This window comes from Phodopus roborovskii, unplaced genomic scaffold (genome assembly GCF_943737965.1).
Source record: "Phodopus roborovskii unplaced genomic scaffold, PHOROB, whole genome shotgun sequence".
Lineage (NCBI taxonomy): Eukaryota > Metazoa > Chordata > Mammalia > Rodentia > Cricetidae > Phodopus > Phodopus roborovskii.
In genome coordinates this window covers 14,880,022-14,902,348 of record NW_026126418.1, presented here as the reverse complement: position 1 = coordinate 14,902,348, position 22,327 = coordinate 14,880,022, and positions in this window count along the sequence as shown.

Sequence of the window (22,327 nt, the reverse complement as noted above, 5' to 3'; positions counted from 1 at the left end):
AAGACCCATCTGCCTGGTTAGATCAGGTGGCCCAGGAGCAAACTCCTTCTCCCAGAAGACTATGATCCCCAGGCTGCTGCTATCTCTAAGCTCCTAGCTACATAACATAAATGTTGAGCTCCAGTCATTATTACTTTATGCCTATGGGGTTTTGACTGCATGTACTGTCTATGTACTGTGTGCATGCCTGGTACCTGTGGAGGACAGAAGAGGTCATTGGATCCCCTGGAACTGGAGTGTATGCTGGGAATTAAACCACAGTCTTCTGGAAGATCATGCTTTTAACCACGGAGCCATCTCTCCAATCTCCATCTTCACAGATTTTAAGTGCACATCTCATTAAATACTTCTATAGTGTGCAAGCATTACCACCAGCCTCCTCCATAACTTTTCATCTTGCAAAACTCAAAGTCTGTTCCTTCAAAACAACTCATTCCTTTCTCTCCCACAGCTCCTAGCAACCATCCCACTTTCTGTCTGTATGTGTCTGACTACTGTGAGTACCACATATAAATGGAATCATGCAACATTTATCTTTTGGTGGCTGGCTTACTTACCCGAGCATAATGCCGTTAAGGTTCATCACCTTGTATGTACATCAGCCCATCCTTCCTTTTTAAGGCCAGAACATCCCACATTTTGTTTATCTGTTAATCCTTCAGTGGACCTTGTGTCTCAGGCATGTTTCAACTGCTGTGAATAATGTTATGAACAGAGAATATACTTAGACATGTAACTGATGGATCCTTTGGCAATTATTTTTAATTCTCATAAGATCTGTTTTCTATAGTGGTCACATATTATTATTATTGTGTGTGTGTGTGTGTATGTATGTGCACACACATGAATTTCTGTTTGTGGGTTGTGTATCTGTGTGCATGTGTACAAGGAAACCAGAGGAAGGTGCCAGGTATCCTGTGTCACCCTACCTTATATCTTTGAGGCAGTGTTTTTCCCTGAACCAGGAGTTTGTGGCTGGCAGCCAGCAAACCACATCAAACCCCCTTTCTCCTCTGCCCACAGCACTGGGGTTACAGGTGTTGTGTGTGCAGCTGCACCCAGCTTGTTACATGGGAGCTGGGATTTTAGCTCAGGTCCTCATGCTTGTGTAGCAGACAGTTTACCAACTAAGCCATTTCTCCAGTCTTGTACTACTTCATATTGCTAGATCACACAAGCTTTCCATGACTCCACATCCTTTTCAACTCTTTCTCTCCTCTTCCCTTGCAGTGGCAACCACCATAATGTGTGTGAGGTGAAGAGGTAGCTTATTTTCTTCCAGGATCACTCAGTATCAGGAAGGTCTGAATGGTGTCTCAGGTCATGTGCCCAGATACCATGGGCCATGGCTCTAACTTTGTTGCCAAGCTCCATCTTCCTAATGGTCTAATGACTTCCCAAGCTTCAAGGGGAAAAAAATGGGAAAGGAAGGCAGAGACACACCTCTACGTGCATGAGTGCAGTCCCAAAGTTACAGCCCTCCTTTCTGTTCCTGATCATGTGAACATAGCTAAGTGCAAGGAGAGCCGGGTCTTTCATCTCAGAGACTTGTACTGTGAAGGTGGCTGATGAATCCAGGGTAGATAGGGACTCAGGTTCCTCTTCTGTAGAAGAGGAGACAACATGATCAGTACCACAAAGTAGTCTGAAAAAGTCTGCCAGGATGTTGGGCCACCTGGGCCTGGGCTTGTCACAGCTTTCTGGTTTATAAGAGTTAGAGCCAGGCTGTGAAAAGGACATTAAGAGGTCAATTGACTTCATGGCACAACATCATTTGTGGCCACTGGTTGGCTTTAGTCAGGACCATTTCTGGATGGTCCTTCTTCTGATAAAGCAGCCCAGGGCATGTGTTACATGTGTGCACTTGAGTGTGAAGGTCAGAGGTTGCTAAGGAGCCACTCCATGTTTTCTGATACAGGTTTTCTGGAATCTGGAGCTTGCTGATTAGGCTAGGCTGGCTGACCAGCAAGCTCCAGGGCTGGGATTACAAGCACACAATACCCTGCCTGACTTTTTAAAATGTGAGTTCTGAGAATTGAACTCTGTGGTTCACAGCAAACACTCTAAAGACCAAGGTATCTTTGTCAGGTTCCCCAGACAACTCCCCTATGACCAACTGGAGCCCACTTTCCCTCTCCTTCAGTGAGTGGCTTTCTGTTAGAATTGGGAGATACAAGAGATTCCTTCATTTGGAAGGAAGCTCCGCCATTCCTATCTATGCCTGGGGCTTTGGAGAGAAAGCTCTTTGCTGATGGGATAATTCACTTATAGATGTATTCAATATATTCATGCATGTTGACCCTTTTACATGTAGGCTCTAGGCATGTGGGCATTCTTTCCAGAAACACTGCCTAGTGAAGGCAAACAACTGAAAATGTGGCCACAGTAAATGCAACCCATAGGTTGACGCACAGAGAGCTGAGTCACATATACACTTGGCGTTAGACATCTCATCTCATCTATTGTGATGACCATAGGCTCACCCTTCAGCTTCAAGATCTGAGTCTCTGTGCCCTTTTCTTGGAGATTAGACAAGCCAGGGCCATTTTAGGGTAGTGGCATCTGAACTGGGTCTTAGGGAAGAATCGGCCTTTCAAGAAGAATGAGAAGTCTGCCCCAGCTTGGGGAGAAGCATGTGTCACAATGTCTATGGGAGGCCCAAGATTTTGTGCTGGGATAGGCACATTGGGGATGGGTAGGCTGGACTAGCCCTGACACTCAACTTCTCAAACCTGGAAACTTTGCCACGTCACCAGCGATGGTTAATGGAGTCCTCTCCCCCACCCCTGCCCCAATCTCATGCAGTCCAGGCTGGCCTCAAAGTCAATAGCTCACTAAAGATGACTTTGATTTCTGATTTTCCACTTCCTGAGTAGTGAGTGGGATTATGGACTTGTGCTACCTACCACACATGGTATTATGGGGTGCTGGTGTTCATGCCGGTTGGGCAAACATACTACTAACTCAGCTACACCCCCAGCTCTGAAATAGAATTTGTTTTTTGTTTTTTGTTTTTGTTTTTTTTTTTTTTGATAATCAAATTATACTGAAACAAGAAAATCTTCTGTTTTAGGATGAGACCAGATTCTCACACTGTTCTCTGTAGCTCTGCACATAACAGCCTCTGCCTTTCTCTGGCTTGGCTCTCTAGTCTCCATATTTATTTTAGTCCTTGAACACACTGGGGTAGACTTCTGCAGACACAGCACTTCATTTAATCATGTCTCCCTTTACCCCAGGAATGAGCCACGTCTACTCACACCCACTTCGGGCTTAGCCAAGCACCTTGCTTTGGTCAACAGAATGAAAAGAACAATGCAGGGGTATGAGAGAGGCTGCCTCACTACTGTGTGAGGTAAACTCCAGGGCGACTTGCCAGAGAGTTTAAGGGCACAAGTTAAACTCTCAGGAGCCCTAGCTAATATCACTCATAGTCTGGTTTGGTTAGTTATAAGCACCTGGTTGAGTCTAGCCAGATTTCTGACTCAGCACTGAGGATGCATGTCTGTTGTTTTTACAATACTGAGTTTCAGAACAACTTATTACACAGCAAAACCTGACTCATACACAGATTCTTCACTGTTCTGTGCCAGTCTTTACAGACTACCCCATGCCTAAGCTACTGCTTCTATTCCTTTCCCTAGTTCAAGTCTGTTCATTCTTTGGATCCCGACTTAATTATCAGTATTTCCTTGATTTTACCAGGTTTATCATTTATCTTGATCACAGGTCCTGACATAGTTGTTCCTCTGTCTTATATATCCTGATTACAGGCCCTTATAGCACTTCGTACATCTCTTTTATAATGTTTACTGCAGTTGTAATCACACCTTTTACAACAGGACCCCAGTGCACAATAGGTGTCCAATAAACACTGGCTGACTGAGTACAAGAATGAATAAAACAGGTGTTTGCAAGCTGATAAAAGAGCTTGCCTGTCTGGGGCCTTCACATGGAGCCTGCGGGCAAAGCTTCCAAGGATCCAAGAGACTGGATAGCTTGTGCTCTCCCAGGAGGTTTCTGGCTTGTTCTAGGGGCTGAGCTGAGCTTTGTTCCATATCCTTCCTCAACATCCTGAGTTGGCATACCAACATCAGTGTTCCAGTCTCCTTGTGATGTGGTCACCTGCCTTTATGCTTGTTACCACTTGCTGGGCTGACACTCTGAGTAACAGTGAGTACCACATGACCTGGATTTCAGTTTGCAAATTTCCCTCTCCTGTTAGTCAACCCTCTCTAGCAGTGGTTTCCTGCTGACCAAGGAAGTTCCTCTTTCTAGCCAGGAAACAGTGCTCACAGTGCCACGTACATACACAGGACTGACCCTCAAACCACGTCTGTGTGTTGTCCAGAAAGCTTAGATCCTGAAGCATGCAGGAGTCACTTCCTGGTCTTGTCCCCAGACTCCAGGCCGGTCTGACGTTGCGGGACTAACACTGCCTGCATCCTGTATTTTCTTGCAGCACACCCTTCCTCTGTTTGTGCGTTCCCACCTGTCCACCTGGCCCCTCTCCCTGCCAGTCGCAAACACATTGCATGGGGTCCTGGAGAGCTCAATGGGGACCCCATTTCCTACAATGAAGAGGGTATTGTCTAAAAACAGACCCACCTTCCTGGATCATTCCCTCCACAGGAAAACTTCTCTCTGGGGAAGGATCTCTCTGGGCCAGAATGCCTTTCCTGGTGGGAGAGAAAGCGCACAAGCAGCAGTGTCCTGAAGAGTGCCCAGCAGGTTGGCCAGAGCCGGCCAAGTCCTCATGAGCAATTAGGGAAGGCCGGGACTCGTGGAAGTCCAGCTGCAGCTCTAACCGTGTGACTATTTCGGGGCTTTGTGCACACATGTGCAGAGGGAGCATTCTCTCACACCAAGGGGCTGGCTGGCCTGGAATTCTGCAGCCTGCCTCCCAAGACACCCACAAGACAATTGCTAACATGTGGCAGTGCTCCCAGGGCTCCATGAGAACTCTTACCTCTCCCAAAACTATGATCAAAAGCCTGGCTCTAGGTTCCTGTCCTGTCTCTGCCCTTTACTGTGTGACTCAAAGGAAACCACTTAACCTTTCTAAGCCTCTGTGCCCTCAATTGTGCAGAAGTAATCATGAGACCAGCCCTCGAAGAGACACTATGAAGACAGCATAAAGTTGGGTGATATATTTAATCTCCGTAAAAGAGCTGTGGGAAGTGTCCAGTTGGTGCTAGCTGTTGTCACCACCACCACTACCATCACCACCACCAGTAGCAGTAGCAGCAGAAGCATCACTTTAGCCATAGTGCCTCATCAGATGCCTAGGACGTGGCAGTTATTCAATGAATTTTTGTTGAAAAAGTGCATTTGGGATTTTTCTCATTTGAATTGTTATCAGTGGCCAATGTTATACCTCAATAAGATAACCAATGACATCATCTGATGCTAAAGAGAAAGGAAGTGAGGTAAGTCTGTGGCTCCCACAGGATGATGGCCATGAGCAGGGACAATCTGGTCCACTCACAGGGTGGTACTCAGAGCCTCCATCCAGGCTTTGTCAGAGGATAGATGTTGGCCAAGTGTTTTGGCTTCATTTTTGTTGCTATGATAAAACACCTTAACAAAAAATATTGAGGAGAGAAAGGGCTGATCTTAGCTCACAGTTCCAGGCTGCAGTCCCTTACTGCAGGGAAGTTGAGGTGGCAGGACTGAGCAGTTAATCAAGAGATGGCATAGTTTATTCACAGTGTCAGCCTGGAAAATGACAAATGTCAAAGCATAGTGTCCAAAGTCAAGAGCAACGGGAGTGAGTGCATGTGAACCAGGGCTCAGCCAGCATTCTCTTCACTTACATGGCCCAGGCCAAAAGGTCAGAAATGTAGCTGCCACTTTTAGGTTGGATCTTCTTGAAACAATTAAGGCAACCAAGACAGTCTACCACAGACATGCTCTGAACAACCCCTCATTGAGACACTAGGTCTGATTTAGGTTGTGTCAAGTTAACAAGACTACCACACACCGAGTGAACTCTCCTATCACTGTATTCCCAAGGCTGACTGGTTTCTGATTGAAATGGTGTTTGAGAGTCCTAAGCTAGCTACCAACTTTCTGTTTCTGTGCAGTACTGGGATCTATGCTGCTCTTCCAGTCACATCCTAGTTAGGCCCCCTGTTGCTGTCATAAAACACTGACCAAAAACAATTTGAGAAAGAAAGGGCTTATTAGGTGTATACTTCTACCTCACAGTTCATCATGAAGGTACATCAGGGCAGGAGCTCAAGGCAGGAACCAGGAGGTAGGAACTTAAGCAGAAGTCATGGAAGAATGCTGCTTACTGGTTTGCTACCCATGGCCTGTCCAGTCTACATTTTATATAACTCAGGACTATCTATCCAGGGGTAGTACTGACTATAGGCCTCCTCGCATCAGTTATTAATCAAGAAAATGCACCGACAGACTTGCCTACAGACCAATCATATGGAGGTATTTTCTTAATTGTGGTTCCTTCTTCTCAGATGAACTGCATTTGCGTGAAGTTGACAAAAACAAAAAAACACAAACACAAACAAACAAAAAACCAACTAACAAAACCCTACTCATCAAAACTTGTGACCAGCCAAGATTTTCTTCCCCAAGATCTAAATAAGGAAGGCCTGGGTCTATTAAGTCCATTGAGGAAGAGGGCAGTTTCCTGATGTCTGCCTTTCACTGGAAATAGCTAGTCAGCCACACACCCCAGTGCTGGAACTTCCTTCTGTCTCACTCCAGAAGACTGGATGTGACCATATTCAGCCTGCATACCATTCTGATATCTTCTCTCCCAGGTAATATGTTAGCCTTCAGTCACTTGGAAGCTGGCTTTGGGAAGCTGGGTGTAACTCTAGAGGCAGGGATGGTCTGGCACTGGGGGTCACAGAAGGCATTTAGACCTATCTAAAGAAAGAAATCTGTGAGTTAGGTGACAGGAACCTCAAATTGAGACCTTGTCCTATTGCATCTGGCTGAAGAAATGAGTGATCTTATAGATAGGACATCTATGACCCATTGGTAGCTTGGGGACAATGAGGGGGAACAGTATGCTTTCTGGACCAGGGAAATGGCTCAGTCAAAAAAGTGCTTGCTTTAAAAGCATAGGGACACCATTTTGATATCCCACACCTATTAAAATAGCTTGGCACTGTGGTGTGTTTGTAACCCCAACCCTGGCAGGGACAGGTAAGACTGAGATCCTGTCTTGAAAACCAGGCTAGAGAGAAACTGAGGAAGATATCTGGGGTTGACATTTGACATCTACACATAACTTCACACATATGTCTGTCCTCATACGCACATGGACAGATATACACAAACACGTACCCTCTAAGAATGTGTTCTGTAGTAAAGCAGAATAGTGGGTGGTGGGTGAGCATGAGGCAGGCTAGCCACATTCCCCAAGTCTCTCTCTTGTCTTAAAAAATCTGTTTCTTCCTTTTGTCCTTGAGAAAGTCTGTTATAGTATCATAGCAGAATCATCTGCCTCTTGTTAGTTCTGGCATTTTTGCATCATAGTGTTGAGACTGTGTTCCTAGGTACATACAAGCACAATATTGTCACTTTTTCTTAGGAACTTAACCTGACACCATTGTGAAGAGTTATTGGCTACTGTCTGTAGTATTTTGGATCCTAAATACACCTCAAAGTCCATATGTTGGAGACACGGTCTCCAAGGAGGTACAGTTGGGAGGTCAGAGAGACTTTAAGAAGCAGGACCTAGTGGGAAGTCCTCAGATCATTGAGGGGATGCCATTGGAGGGGGGAGGGATGTGGGAGCCAAGGATCTTCCTTCAGCCCTTTTCTTCTCTGGCTATGAAGAGAGTGGTTTAATCTAGTGTGGGCTCTCACTGTGATGCCAGCACAGGCCTAAGGCAATGAGGCACCTGACCATGGGATGGAACCTCTAAAGCCATGAACACAGAAAACTGTTTCCCTGTCTGAGCTGACTGCCCAGTGTCCTATCTTAACCATTGTTCAATTGCTGTGGAGAAACGCCATGCCCAAGGCAGCTCCTATGACAGAATATAATTGGGGAATTACTCACAGTTTCAGGAGGTTTGTCTATTATCATCATGGTGGCACACACGGTGCTAGAGTGGTAGCTGAGAGCTACAGCCTGATCCACAGGGGAGAGAGGAAGAAGAGAGACTGGCCCCATCATGGGCTTTTGAAACCTCAAAGCCCATCCCCAGTGACACACTTCCACCAATAAGGCCACACCTCTTAATCCTTCTAATCCTTTCAAATAGTGCTTTCAAAAAATCCTTTCAAATAATGACAAACATTCAAACTCATGAGCCTGTGGAGGCCAATCTTATTCAAACCCACAGCCACCATGTCTGGCTCAGCATACATTTTTTCCATTCCTTTCTTTCTTTCTTTCTTTCTTTCTTTCTTTCTTCCTTCCTTCCTTCCTTCCTTCCTTTCTTCCTTCCTTCCTTCCTTTCTTTTTTTTTTTTTACCTCCATTAGTGTGTGTGTTCGTGTATGTGTGCACATGTGAGACACACCCACACATTACACATGATGCTTGGGCATGTTTAGGTAGAACCCAGAGCCTTGGTTCTGCATATGCTATGCCATGACCCTATCTCTAGCTACATCCCCTGCTCTCTTTGTATAGTGTCTCCCTCAGTTGCCTAGACTGGCCATGTAGTTCAGGTAGTCCTGGATCTTGAAATTCTCCTGCCTCAGATACCCAAGAAGCTGAGATTTCAAGCTGTGACTCCGGGCCTTTCTACTGGCTAGAAAATTATGAATTTGTTCTTATTCTTTCCTAGAAATTGCAAACTCCTTCCTCTGTGTAAGCCCCAAGTCAATCAATATCTTCATTCTTCTCTCAGAAACACACTTAATACCTCAATGCACTTTAATTCCACTCTCCTTTTAAATTTCTGTGTGGGATGATGTGCTTTTAAAGCTACAATATTGCAGTTATTATTTATTTATTTAAAAATAATTAACCTATTTGAGGTATCATTTGGACATAATGAAATTTACTTACTTCAAGTATATTGTCTAATAACTTTTGACAAATGAGTATTTGCATAATTGCTCCATGATCAAGATGTAGAATTATCTCTTCCAGTTCCCCATTTTCCTCTGTGTCCCTTTGGCCACACTTTTCTTTCCCTATCCAGAGGCCCATGGCAACCACTGGACTACTGTTTTTGCAGCTGTAAAGCTCTCAGCTACTGCTCTAACACCTGCCTGTCTGCCACCACACTTAGCACCATGATGACAATGGACTAACCCTATGAAACTGTAAGCAAGGCCCCAATTAAATACTTCATTTTATAAAATTTGCTATGTTCATGGTGTCTCTTCATAGCAATAGAAACCCTAAGCCACTGGATTAGGAATTCCAAGTGAATAGTTCCTTTTCCAATGCTTTTCAGGTTTCTGCACCACTATCTTCTGTTTGTTTGGTTTTGTTCTCCCCAGGACACAGCAAATTTAATCTAAGACTTTGCACATGCCAGTCAAGCACTCCATCGTGTTCTTAGTTTATTATTACTGCAATAAACACCCTGAAAACAATTTACTCAGTGAAGGTTTGCTATGACTCACAGTTCAAGGTACGGTCCATCATGGTGGGGAAGAAATGAGATGAGATGCTCAGCACTTCTCCAAATGTACAGAAATGGTAAATCCACAAATACAGACAGTTCAATGAATTCCACATAGGATTTATAAAGCACCCCAGTGCACACCACAGTCAAAAACAGGGCTGGGGAGATGACTCAGTGGTTAAAACATTTTCTCTTGCAGAGGACACAGGTTTAGCTCCTAGCACCCACATGGTGGCTCATAACCACCCAGTTCCAGTGCCCTCTTCTAGCTTCCATGGGTCCAGCGTGCATACACACACACACACACACACACACACACACACACACACACACACACTTAGTCTCAAGGTTTCTATTGCTGTGAAGAGACACTGTGACCATGGAAGCCACTATAAAGGAAAACGTTTAATCAGGGCTTGCTTACAGTTTCAGAGGTTAGGTCCATTATCATCATCAAAAGAAGCATGGCAGAGTGAAGGCAGCTATGGTGCTGGAGAAGGAGCTCAGAGTTTTACATCTGGATCAGCAAGCTCCAGAAAAGACAGAGCCATTGGGCCTGGCCTCAAGGCTGCCCCCAGTGACACACTTGCTCCAAACAACACCACACCTACTCCAGCAAGGCCTCACCTCCTATAGTACCACTCCCTGTGAGCCTGTGGGGAACATTTTCTTTTAAACTACCACATGCCTATACACATAAAATAAAATTGATAATCTTTTAACTTTTTTTAAATATGGAAAAACCAGAGTGACACAGACGAGGTGGTGGTCATATCACATCCACAGTTGGAAAGCTGAGTGACAGGTTGGGATGGGTTTTGAATGAGATAGTCCCCATAGATTCATATATTTAAATGTTTGGTCCCCATTTGGTGGAACAGTTTGCGAAATGTAAGGAGTATGATTTTTCCGCCCGCTGCCTTTGGTCTTGTCCCGCCGCTGTGCCTGCCCCAAATAACACACCGAGACTCTGTATTAGATACAATTCTGTTGGCCAGTTACTTGTTTCTTATTGGCTAGCTCTGTCTTAATTATTAACCCATTTCTATGTATTTCCACGTGGTTTCCTTACCGGGGAGTGGGGCAGGCATCTGGTCTCTCCATCTTGACTCTCCTTCCTACTTCCTCTTTCCTCCTTGTCTCTTAGTCCCTCCTATCTTCCTTTCCTATTGGCCAACAGTGCTTTATTCATTAACCAGTATGAGAAACATATATACATAATGGCATCTCCCATCAGCGAAAGATTTAGGAGATGTGGCTTTGTTGGACGAGGTGTGTTACTGGGGATGACATCATATCATTCCAAGCTGGCTCTTTCTCTGCCTCATGGTTGTTGTCTCAACATGTAACCTCTCAGCTACTGTTGCAGTTCATTGTTTGCCTACCTTCTGCTGTGTTCCCTTCCGTGATGGTCATAGGCTCACCCTCTGAAGCTGTAAGCCCCTAATTTAATACTTTCTTTAATAACTTGTCTTGATCATAGTGTCAATATAAAAGAGCAATGAAAAAGTAACTAAAGCACGGTTGCATGCTAGATTTGAGCCTACTTTCTCCACTTATGTGGTCAGGGTCCTCTGCCCATGGAGTAATTGCTTTAACTTTCCCTATCTCTTTTGCAACTATTGAAGGGCTCTAGCAGGCCTGAGCATGGCCAACACAGCTCTGGCAGTCCTTGCCTTACCCCCATTCCCTCTGCCAAGCTAAACTGTTAGATGGCATTCCTAAAGCTAGCTGCCACCTTATTTGACCTCTTCCTCCTCCTAAGGCTGAGCACTAAGGCCCAGTCTTCAATGTTTTGAAGTCTAGCCATCAAAAGCCCTCTTTTGGCTGCCCTAATGAACATGTCCAACCAGAACAAACCCACTCATTCTAACTCAGGGTTTCCCTTCTGTCTTTTATAAACTGCCATTTGCCACATCTGTCTGCTCTAAACAGAGGAAGTCCTTTGTCCCTCAGGGCAGATATCCCTCCTGCTATCCCTTGTTCCCTTTCCCTTCTTCCTTGTCCTCTAGCTCCTGTCTTTGTCTCTTATTCCCTGCCCTCTGTCCCTCTGGGGCAAACAAATTTCCTTTGTGCTTAGAACTTGGTCTTTGGGTGTTTGGTGCCATTTCTGATTCTTTCAACTATCTTCCAGTTTAACCAAGCTTCTCTTTAGCTGTATCTAATCTGTTATTAAGCATGTCTACTTACTATTCAGTTTTTCATTTCTTAAAGTTTTCTTATTTCCACACCTGCTTACCCATTCTCTGTTGTCTCTTACTCCTTGCAAATATTGCAAGTATGTTCAAACTTTCTTCTTTAACCTAGCAGGCATACTTACCTTGCAACATATTTGATAAAATAAGGCCCTTGGAATTTTGTTGATATGGGTATTGCCAGTTGTCTCTACTTCCTCTCTGCTGTGGTGTTATATTTCCTTGTGTGCTTGGTTGGTTTGTAGCAGGGATAAGTACTTCCTTTTATAAGAGTTGCTATGGTCATGGTGTCTTTTCACAGTAATAGAAACCCTAACTAAGTCACTGGATTAGGAATTTCAAGTGGATAGTTCTTTTTTCAATGCATTTCAGGTTTCTGCTACATTGTCTTCTGTTTGTTTGGTTTTGTTTTCCTAGTTTTGCCCTAGATTTCTAAATTTAAAAGAGCTAAGGCTGCTAAGGGTCCTTCCCAAGTGTATGCATATATTCACAGACAGACAGACAAAGGCACACATAGGCACACATAGACAAACACAGGCATCTAAAGGCACATAATGCATATAGACATACACGGACAAAACACACAAACACAGCCAGCCAGCCAGCCACACACACAAACACACACACACACACACACACACACACACAAACACACATGTATACACAAACTTGCTTCTGCCAGGTGTCTGGGGAGCACTCTCTGTTAGTGAGCACTCTCACTAAGCCTTAGCTTGGGGAGCATTTGCACCAAGCAGGAAGTGTGAATTCCGGTTAAGTACTGTGTAATGGAGGCTGATGGCTTCAGATTTTCAGCAGTTACTCTTTCCATTTTCAACTTAGCACTTCATTTTGAGGCAATCACTTTCCCCAGTGGTCCCCTCAAAGGGGGGGGCTTCAGGTGTTTCCATTAGTCCTAGCCCTGACCATGAAAGTCTTGGACATTTTAGCTCTTTGGTGGCAGACATCCTACTTCATGAACTCATCCCTCTGCCCTAAGACACCAGGGAAGCCAGAGCTCTGCCTTCAGGGTTGACAGTCCAAGTCTGGGTGAGTGCCTCTGCTTCTCTTTACCTTCCTGTATCCTGTTATTACCCCAGTTTTTGCCTTGCATATTAGCTTCTTGAAGGCTCATTTTATACTCAAGAAGACTTTTTCCTATTCCTCCCAGTCTTTTTAGTTGTTTTCCAAATAAGGGATGTTTCAGATACAATGTAACAAACCATGGGGGGCATAGGTCACACTGAGTTTCTTCTCCATCACCCAACAGGTTCTTGGGCTCATGAACAAGTCCAAGAGTAAACGAGCATGCTTGTGCTCAGCATGGGATGCAGGGAAGCCCCTCCGGGTGGAAGCACAAATGGATCAGGCTAGCACAATTGCCCCCCATTTGCAAATCTTACTGATTCAGGGCCAGGATGTCACTCAGGTTCAGGACCTGCCTCATATGTGCAATGCCCTGGGCTCCACTCTACTTAGCGCTGTTAAAGCAAAACAAAGCAGGGGGCATGGATCTGCTGGTTGAACACTTGCCCAGCATGCATGAAGCCCTGGGTTTAATCCCCAGCACCACATAAAGGCTGTCCATAGCTACATATCAAGCTTAAGGCTAGCCTGGGATACATGAGACCCTGGTCCCAAAACAAAACATAATGAACACAGCAACTTCCCACAGCCCAGTTTTAGAACCTTCATTTCTGAAAATTTATTTTATTGTATTTTGGTTTCTCTGTATTGCTTTAGAGCCTATACTGGCACTCTCTCAGTAGACCAGGCTGACCTTGTACTCACAGAGATTTGCCTACCTCTGCCTCCCAAGTGCTAGGATTAAAGGTGTGTGCCACCACCACCCGGTTTGAATTTATTTTTAACCAATACGTAAGAATACAAATTACACATATTTGTCAGGTCACAAGACACACTGACACAGACACATGCTGGGTAGAGTTTAAACAGGCAAAAGCAGTTTTGTGTGGTCACATGTTCTTTTAAAGCATCTTTCTCTCCTGGTGACATTATTTCTGTAGACATCCTTTTGTGCAACGGTACCTTGGAATCTCTTGTTCCACATGATGGAAACTTAGTATCTGTTGGTAAGCCTCTTCATTTTAATGAGATTCCCCAGGTTATTTGTGTGCTCAGGAAAATTGTAGGAACTCTTCTTTCCCAGAGTGCTCAGCAGCTTGTGTTGTGAATAGCTAAGTGTGTAGTACAATAGTTACAGGAGAACTGTGAGGAAGTGATTCCCGTGGTCCTTGGGTGACCATATAGCATGGACCACTCATTTTAGTTGGCATGGAATCTTCTATTTTAGCACTGAAAGGACTACATTCCTGGAAACCTCCCAATTCCAGGAAGGGATGGTTGGTTCCCTTCCACGTGGTCCCAGGGCTTTGTGCTTTCTTAGAAGTAGAGCACACTCTGTGGTCTCAGGGGGATTTGTGAGGAGGAGCCACATCTGAAGGGTTTTAGCACCTGGTTATCCATCTTAGCCCATTTTCTATGACGTACACAAAGTATCCAAGACTGGGTAATGTAGAAAGAATAAAGGTTGATTTGGCTCATGATTCTGAAGACTGGGAGGTCATGATGGAGGGGATTGCAGAGTCACAGAGGTCATCAGGACATTATGTGATTAGAGGGGTGCTGGACAAGAGACAGGGCTCAAGCAAACCCACTCTGAAGTACCTATTCACCCACAATTCATGAGTGGACCAACTCACCCAGGAGAGGAGAGATCTTAAAACCTATCTACCCCTTGAAGGTCCCTCTAGGCCCCACCTTAAACTCAGCCATAGAGATCCTCAATACAAATTTTGGTGAGGATATTCAAACCATATCCATCTGACCAGCAGTTGACTACAGGGCACAGGGTCCCTGCAGCTGCCAGAGGAGTACATGTTCTTCTGACTCAGAAGTATACTATCCATCTGTGGGGGACACTGTGAGGATGACAGGAAGTGGGGTGGGTGGGACCTCTTGCCAGTGTGGCTCCAAGACCAGGGTTCAAATCCTTATCTACCTACCTACCTACCTACCTATCTTTCTATCTATCTATCTATCTATCTATCTATCTATCTATCTATCTATCTATCTACCTATCTATCTAGGTGTTGAACTACTGAGCTACATCTTCAGACTTGTTCCTGTGTGAGAACAGAGGATGATGTCGGATCCCTTTCTCAGGTGCTCCACACTTTATACTTTGAGACAGGCTTTCATGGAACCCTCAAGCTCACTGATTCAGCTAGGGATTCACTGCCAGTCTAGGGAGCTTAGGAATCCATCTTATCTACCATCTTCTAGCACTGGGGTCACAGATGTGTGACACAGTGCCTGGCTTTTACATGAGTTCTGGGGGTCCAAACTCAGTTCCTCAGGATTTCATGGCAAACACCTTACCCACTGCGCCATCTCCTATGCCTTTGAGGATAAAAATGAAATATTTCTTACTGTAATTATTTTGATACATGTTCTCACTAAGTTGCCCAATCATGCCTTGAACTTGCATCATCTTGCCTCAGTCTCATGAGAAGTCAGATGATAGGCCTATACCTCCAGGTCCAGCTTCCCTGCCTTTACATTGGCAACCAAAGACCACTGTGGACCATGTGCCCTTTTGGTGACATCAAGGTTAATTAAAATGAATTAAAATTTCATCCTTGTTTTGAGACCCTGCTATAAAATAGTTAACAGTATTCACAATCCATCCATGTTATCACACACCACTTCAGCAGTACATTCATTAAGGGGAGAGAAGGAAGGCTGGAAGGTTCTTTTAATATCATTCAAGGAATACGCATATTTGAATGTTATGAAATGGTTTTTACATATTTTATCATCTACTTGTGGGCATGAAAATATCCTGATGACTGAAGAGACAGTCATTGTTTATAAAGCCCTGATTAAGAATGGTATTGGTGCTGGTGTTGGGGGCATAGGCCTTTAACCCCTGCACTCAGGAAGTAGAACCAGGCAGGTCTCTGAGTTTGAGGTTAACCTGGTCTACAGAGTAAGTTCCGGGACAGCCAGGGCTACACAGAGAAACCCTGTCTCAAAAGACCAAAAAAAAAAAAAAAAAAAAAAAAAAAAAAAGAAAAAAGAAAAAAGAAAAAGAAAGGGTAAAAAGAAAAAAAGAATTTTAAACAGAAAGCCTGATTTGTATATTTAAATGTGTTCATAGACTGCAGCTCAAGCTCCTCACTAAATTCTTTAAAGAAATTTTATTAGGAAGTTTTATACATATTCAATATTTAGCATTTGCCCTATTTCCTACCTATTTTTCTTATCAGAATTTCTGCCCAGTTCCCTGTAGATGCTCCTAAATCACTTCCCGATTATTCCCACATACTGTGCAGATACTGGCCTTTGCCTTGTGTGACACAGTAGGGGGTCCCTGGGACACCTTCCTTTGTCCTACTGAGTGCCCCAGTTCTCTGAACCAATGGGGAGATCCCTGTGCTCAAAAGTCCTCCCCCCATCTCCTTTGCGGTCTGGGAGGGACCCCTTATTCAGTAAAAAATCTCAGCCACCTCAAATGGTTGCTATGGAAACCACAGGTTGGGAGGAGCAGGGATGCACTGACTTCCTCATGGGCCCACAGGGGAAGCTACTGGGAAAGCTACTGGTTTCTAGGTCAATTACAGAGAGAAAGGTTTTTGCACCACAGCACTCATGGGCTGGACCAATTTCCCTGAGACACACCCTGGCCTAGGGTCCCCTTGACAGCTGGCACCTAGATTTCACATAAAGCTTCAGGATCTTGCTCTCTCCTTACACTATCAGTGGTACCCACCTGGCTTGTGCCTACAGAATTTACAGTGTACCTTGCCAGGATATTGGCATAAGGTTTGTTCTTGGTCTCTGGGATCACAGCATATGGAACTTTTCCTCTCTGCCTCTTCTAGAGAGTCATTTAAGCTGGTCTTGTGCACATATGATGTCACATGTCAATCAGCATCTATCAAGCTCCCAGGCCAGCACCCATGGGGTCTGTGGGTACCACTGCTGTTAACAAGGATTGACTTCATTACTGTTCCCTCATCTCGATTTGTTCTTTTTATTTTATTTCTTTAAAATTTTCACAACCAAATCCTTTCTGGGATCTGGGTGGCTAGGAATCCATTTAGTTCTCTATGAAAATCCAACTTAGGGCCTGGGAAGACTGTTCAGTGGGTAAAGTGTTTGCTGTTAAAGCATGAAAGCCTGTGATCCCCAGAACCCATGTAAATATCCAGGAATGGTGGGACTCATGTGTAATTCTGTACTGGTTGGGAGAGTGGAGACAAGGCAGATCTCACAGGCTTGGGAGTTACACTAGTTGATAATGACAAGCTCTAGGCTCAGGGAGAAACCCTGCCTCCAAAAAATAAGGTGGGGAGCAGTAGAGTAAGATGCTCAGAGTTGACCTCTGACTTCCACATGTGCATACAGATGTGATCACCACACGTGCACGTGCACGTGCATGTGCATGTGCGCGCGCGCGCACACACATACACACACACACACACACACACACACACACACACACACCTGACTCCCTAGACAGAGGGGAGGAAAAAAAACCCAGAAACCTCAAATGCTGAGCAGATAGATCAGTAATTGTGATTCTTGTGAGAGTAATTAATAAATGAAACCAGTAGGAAGTACCCCAGAGAGCTGTTCTATGCCTGTTATAAAAACGGCATAGAAATGTAGCTAATAGCCTGAACTGCAGGTGTTTGATTCAGGGTTTTGGAACTGAGCTCTGGTGATAAATAGTGCTTGATGATTGGCTATGTGACCACTATTAATAAAAGTTGTGGCTGGAAGTATGACTGCTTAGAAGTTTGTAGTATCTTGATATCAAACTAATAAGGAAGAACTTAATGATCACGAATGTCAATGTAGTTCTGTTTTTGTTGTTTTCTGAACTAAGATTCTCATGTACAATAATGTTTGGAGCTGGGTTTAAGATAAAGTTAGAGTTGGGAGTATTTATCAAGGAAGGGTGACTTGGCACGTACAATGAGGAAGCAGGGTAGAAAGGAAGTTAAGCTGGGGTGCTAGTTTATTGATAGTTCAAACTATCCCAAGGGGATGTCTGTGGCTTTCACTGGTCTACCAACATCATCTGGATGGCCAAGATGGCTAGGCCTTTCTCCTGATCGCCTCTCCAATTGGTAATGAGATGTGGGCTGCCTTGGGATGCTGTTAATGATGCTGGTGGCTCTCTGCAGTTGTGAGTGCTGACAGAGAACTTCCAGCAGTGGGGTCACACTTGTCCTAAAAGAGGGTGTAGGCTGCATATTTAAGTATCTGTCATAACAGGTAAACTGAGGTAGGGACAGGGACTAGAACTTTGCATGCTTTCTCTAGATAGTATAGGAACTCCACAGCACACTCATGACCCTGAAGTTTAGCACAGACACCCAGGTTTAAAAATCCAGTTAAGCCAAGGCAAATGAATGAAGGAATGAGACCTACTTAGAGCCCTTGGCACCTTGGCCTTTGGAGGCTGGGCTAGGATCACTCTCTCCTCCCCAGTCCTTGATCCCTCTCCTAGCTTTAGATCTTCCTAAGACCCTCTTGGGAAACATTGCTTGCACCACTGGTTCTTTCCTGCCTTATGCCAGTTGTTCCTGCAGGGATGTGGGGTTCTATTACTGCCTCACATCATCCGTTCCTGCAAGGATGGGCTCATAACTTCCTTCCTTGCTCCTTGGTTCTACTTCCAGGCTCCTCCTTTTGTACCCAATGTGCTGGAGTGAATTCCCTGTACTGTTTAGTCTTTTTGGAAAGGGATCTCGTGCAATCAGGGCCATTCTTAAACTGCCTGTGCAATTAAGGTTGACCCTGAGCTCCTCACCCTCTGCCTCCAGTTTTCAAGTGCCAAGATTTCAGGTGGGCCTTATCAAGCTCAGCTCTGAGTTTTTACTTCCATGAGTCTGTGTGCCCGTACCACACATACTTCAATGTCTCTCTAACTAGCATGGTGCTGACAATCTAATTCTAGTCCCAACTAGGTCTGCATATATATGTAGTCTGTGGCTTCTAATCCCTGTGTCTACCTGCTCCTCAAGCAGTGAAGATCCAGAAGCTTCCAAGCTTCTTCCCTCCATTCTTCTCAGCCAGCCTCATAATTTCTGTATAGATCTTGGATCTGTGTCCCGAAAGGAATTTCCAGTAATGGTATATATAACAAGTACTTAATTTGACTAAATACACTTGCATACTCTATGCCGGTAATATATCATGAGCTTTCCCAATTCTAGAATGCTAGGAAATGGTCTTTAAAAAAATAAGGACTAGGGCTGTCACTTAGGTGTTGAGTGCTTGCCTTGAATGCACAAAGTCCTGTGTTCAGTTCCCAGTACTGAATACTCTGGGTTTGGTGGTTCATCCCTGTAATCCTAGCCCCTGGAGAGTCAAGTAAGGAGGGTCAGAAGATCAAAGTCTTTCTCACCTACATAGAGAGGTAGAGGCTAGTCTGGATTAATGAGACCCTATCTCAAAAATAGAACAGAGCAAAACAATTTATACACTGGCTGCCAAACCAAACACAGAGAATGGATTTGGCCCAGTGGTCCCCACTTGGTAAACTCCAAAGATGAAGGCTTGGGCTAGAGTAGACCTAACATTGATTTTTTTCATTTGTGTATCTCCCAGGCAGGGGCAGATTCAGACAAAGTCTTTGGCAAAGTTCAGTCACTTCTCACACAGCCCCTCAGCAGAGCCCTGAGCCAGGTTTGTTCCTGAATTCTATGCTGAATGAGGAAGGAGCCAGCCCCCAGCTGCTTCGCCCTCTCATGCCTCATCTGGTCGGTTTGGACCATCACTACCTGAGTAGATGAGATTTGCCAGGCAAGGGGTCCTTCCTACTTGTACTCACCCAGACAGCTCCTGCAGCATGCAACATCTCTTTGGAAGCTGAGGAAAGGGAGGGAGAAGTCCTGGGGATGGAGATCATCTTAGGTTTCTCTACTATAACAAGCCACAGAAATTGTTTCTCACAGCCCAGGAAGTTGGAGGTCCAAGGCCTGGATGGAGGCATGGTTGGGCTTTGGTGAGGGCCCTTATGCAGTGTGAAAGGCCCTCCTTCATTGTATCCTCATGTGGTAAAAATGGGTCAAGAGAGAACCCTGGGCTTTCTTTATAAGGGTGTCAATCCCCATCTGAGGGATTCACTTTTACAACCTAATCACATCTCAAAAGACCTAACTCCAAATAGTGTCACGCTGGGGATTCATTTTGCATAGTAGGAACAGTGATGGCAACTGCAAGTCCTCAAACAAGGAGATTGACTGGATGAAGGCCACAAATCTGTAATCTTAGCACCTGGGAGGCCGAGGTGAGAGGATCCTAAATTCAAGGCTGGGCCACATTGTGAGGTTCTATTTCAAACCTAGACTAAACAAACAAGCAAACAGGATGTCAACAGTAAATGTTTATATTATTACGGACCTGAAAGCATTCAGCAGTGGGAAAAGCCCGGGCCATTGTGTGGCCTTAGACAATGGCTACAGGTGTTCAGAGAGCATTTTTTGACAGAAAAGGATAATAGCTTTAAGTCTTCCTGTTTCAAAACAGAACAGCTGGGGCTCCTATGATCCAGTCACAGCTGGTTGAATCTCTAGCCAGGTGTTTGGCTCTGAGCTCCCTAAACAACAGCCCTACTCTTTTTTTGAGCAGTCCAATGGAACCCTGTTGCAGAAAAACAGAGTGGACATCTCCCAGAGAAGATCACCAAAGTTGTCCTCTGGCCTCCACATACAGTACATACATATGTGCCCATCACACACACACACCACCACCACCACCACACCAATTTATGAACATCAACATGAATCAACCGATAGGTAGAAAGTTTCAAAGGACAGATTTTAAACTTCCTGAAAGAGAGAAGGGACTGATGCCTTCCATGAACAGATGACGATATAAACGATCCATGGCATAGCCACCTAGAGGGGAAGACTGCTCATAAAAGGGTCGGAAAATTCTAGAGAAAAGGATCCCAGATATTTGTGACATTGAATCTTAAATAAATGAAGGAGGAATAAAAAAGAGGAGAATGTCCTCTGGTGACCTGGGGCCTGAAAGGGCAGGTTCAAAGAGAAGAGATAGGAGCTGGCCAGAAGTTTTCTTTAAGCAAAATCAAACTTTATTCCATCTGGATTAAATGGGCAGAGTGGTTTGATTCAGGAACTCAAGTGCTGTCATGAGAGCCCACGATGGCCCCTTTCTCACATGGAATTCCTCTCTTTTTATCAGTTTATTTTATGTGTAAGAGTGTTTTGTCTCCTTGTGTGTCTGTGCATCACTTGTTTGCCTGGTGCCTGCAAAAAAGAGAGCCATTATGTTCTAAATCTGGAATTTCAGATGGATGTGAGCTATTATGGATGTGCTGGGAATTGAACCTGGGTATTCTGCAATAGCAGCCAGTGCTCTTAACCACAGAGACATCTCTCCAGCTCTTGGACTTTCATTTGGCTTCTGGCAGCTGCTCCCAAGTTCTCAGATTCCCAAGTTCAAGTCCAGCAGGATGCCTAGCCTGGAGGTCCTAGGAAACATGTTATTGGCTGAATAGGGTTGTGAGATTATTTACTTACTCCTGTGTGTATGTACATGTATATGTATGCATTCATGTGTGCATAGGTGAACACACATATTGTGTAGATGTGAAGGGCAGAGGTCTGTCTTCTTCAATCACTCCCTGCTTTACTTTTGGAGATAGGGTCTCTCAATGAATCTGGAGCACATCAGTTCAGCTAGACTGGTGGGACAGCCAGTCCTAGGGACCCTTCTGACTACCTCCCCAATGCTAGGATTATGACTTTTTCAAGTCAGTACTGGAGATCTATCACAAGTCCTCACACTGCGTAGTAAGTACTATTTCCACCGAGCTGCCTCCTCAGACCTTGGTTGTCTTGAACTAGTGACTGGGAAGCAGACAAATTACTTTGATTGATGTCTATTATGAGCCTATAGTAGGGGTAGGGGGCTGGGCAAACTCAATGTGATCATATTCTAGGAGAATAAGCAAAGTTAGCACCTGTACAGGCTGGCTAACTTTATGTCAACTTGACAAAAACTAGAGTCACTGAAGAGGAGGGAACCTGAAGTCAGAAACTGCCCCAATAAAGGTAGGACTGTAGGGCATTTTCTTAGTGGTTGTGAGTGGTGCCACCCTTGGGCTGATGGTCCTAGGTTCTCTAAGAAAGCAGGTAGAGGCAAGCAGATGTCAGTGAGTTGGAGGCCAATCTTGTCTACATACTGATCTTCAGGATAGCCAGGGCTATACAGTGAATTTCTGTCTCAAAACAAAAACAAAAAAACCAACCCAAAATAAAACAAAAACACAAAACTAAACAAAATACAGACTTAGTTGTTTGGGAGATACAAGTCCAGTGTCTTCTAAGCTACCCCTTGGCCATAGACTGAATCTTTTTTATTGAATGAAGTTTGCTTTCTTGGTCTTACATGGATGAAGAGCTATAGTCTCCCATTGTCTTTGAGGTTCTGCCAGTTACTGCTCACACTTCTAAGAGTATGTGCTTAATATATTCCATGCTCTCATCTCTGGCACATT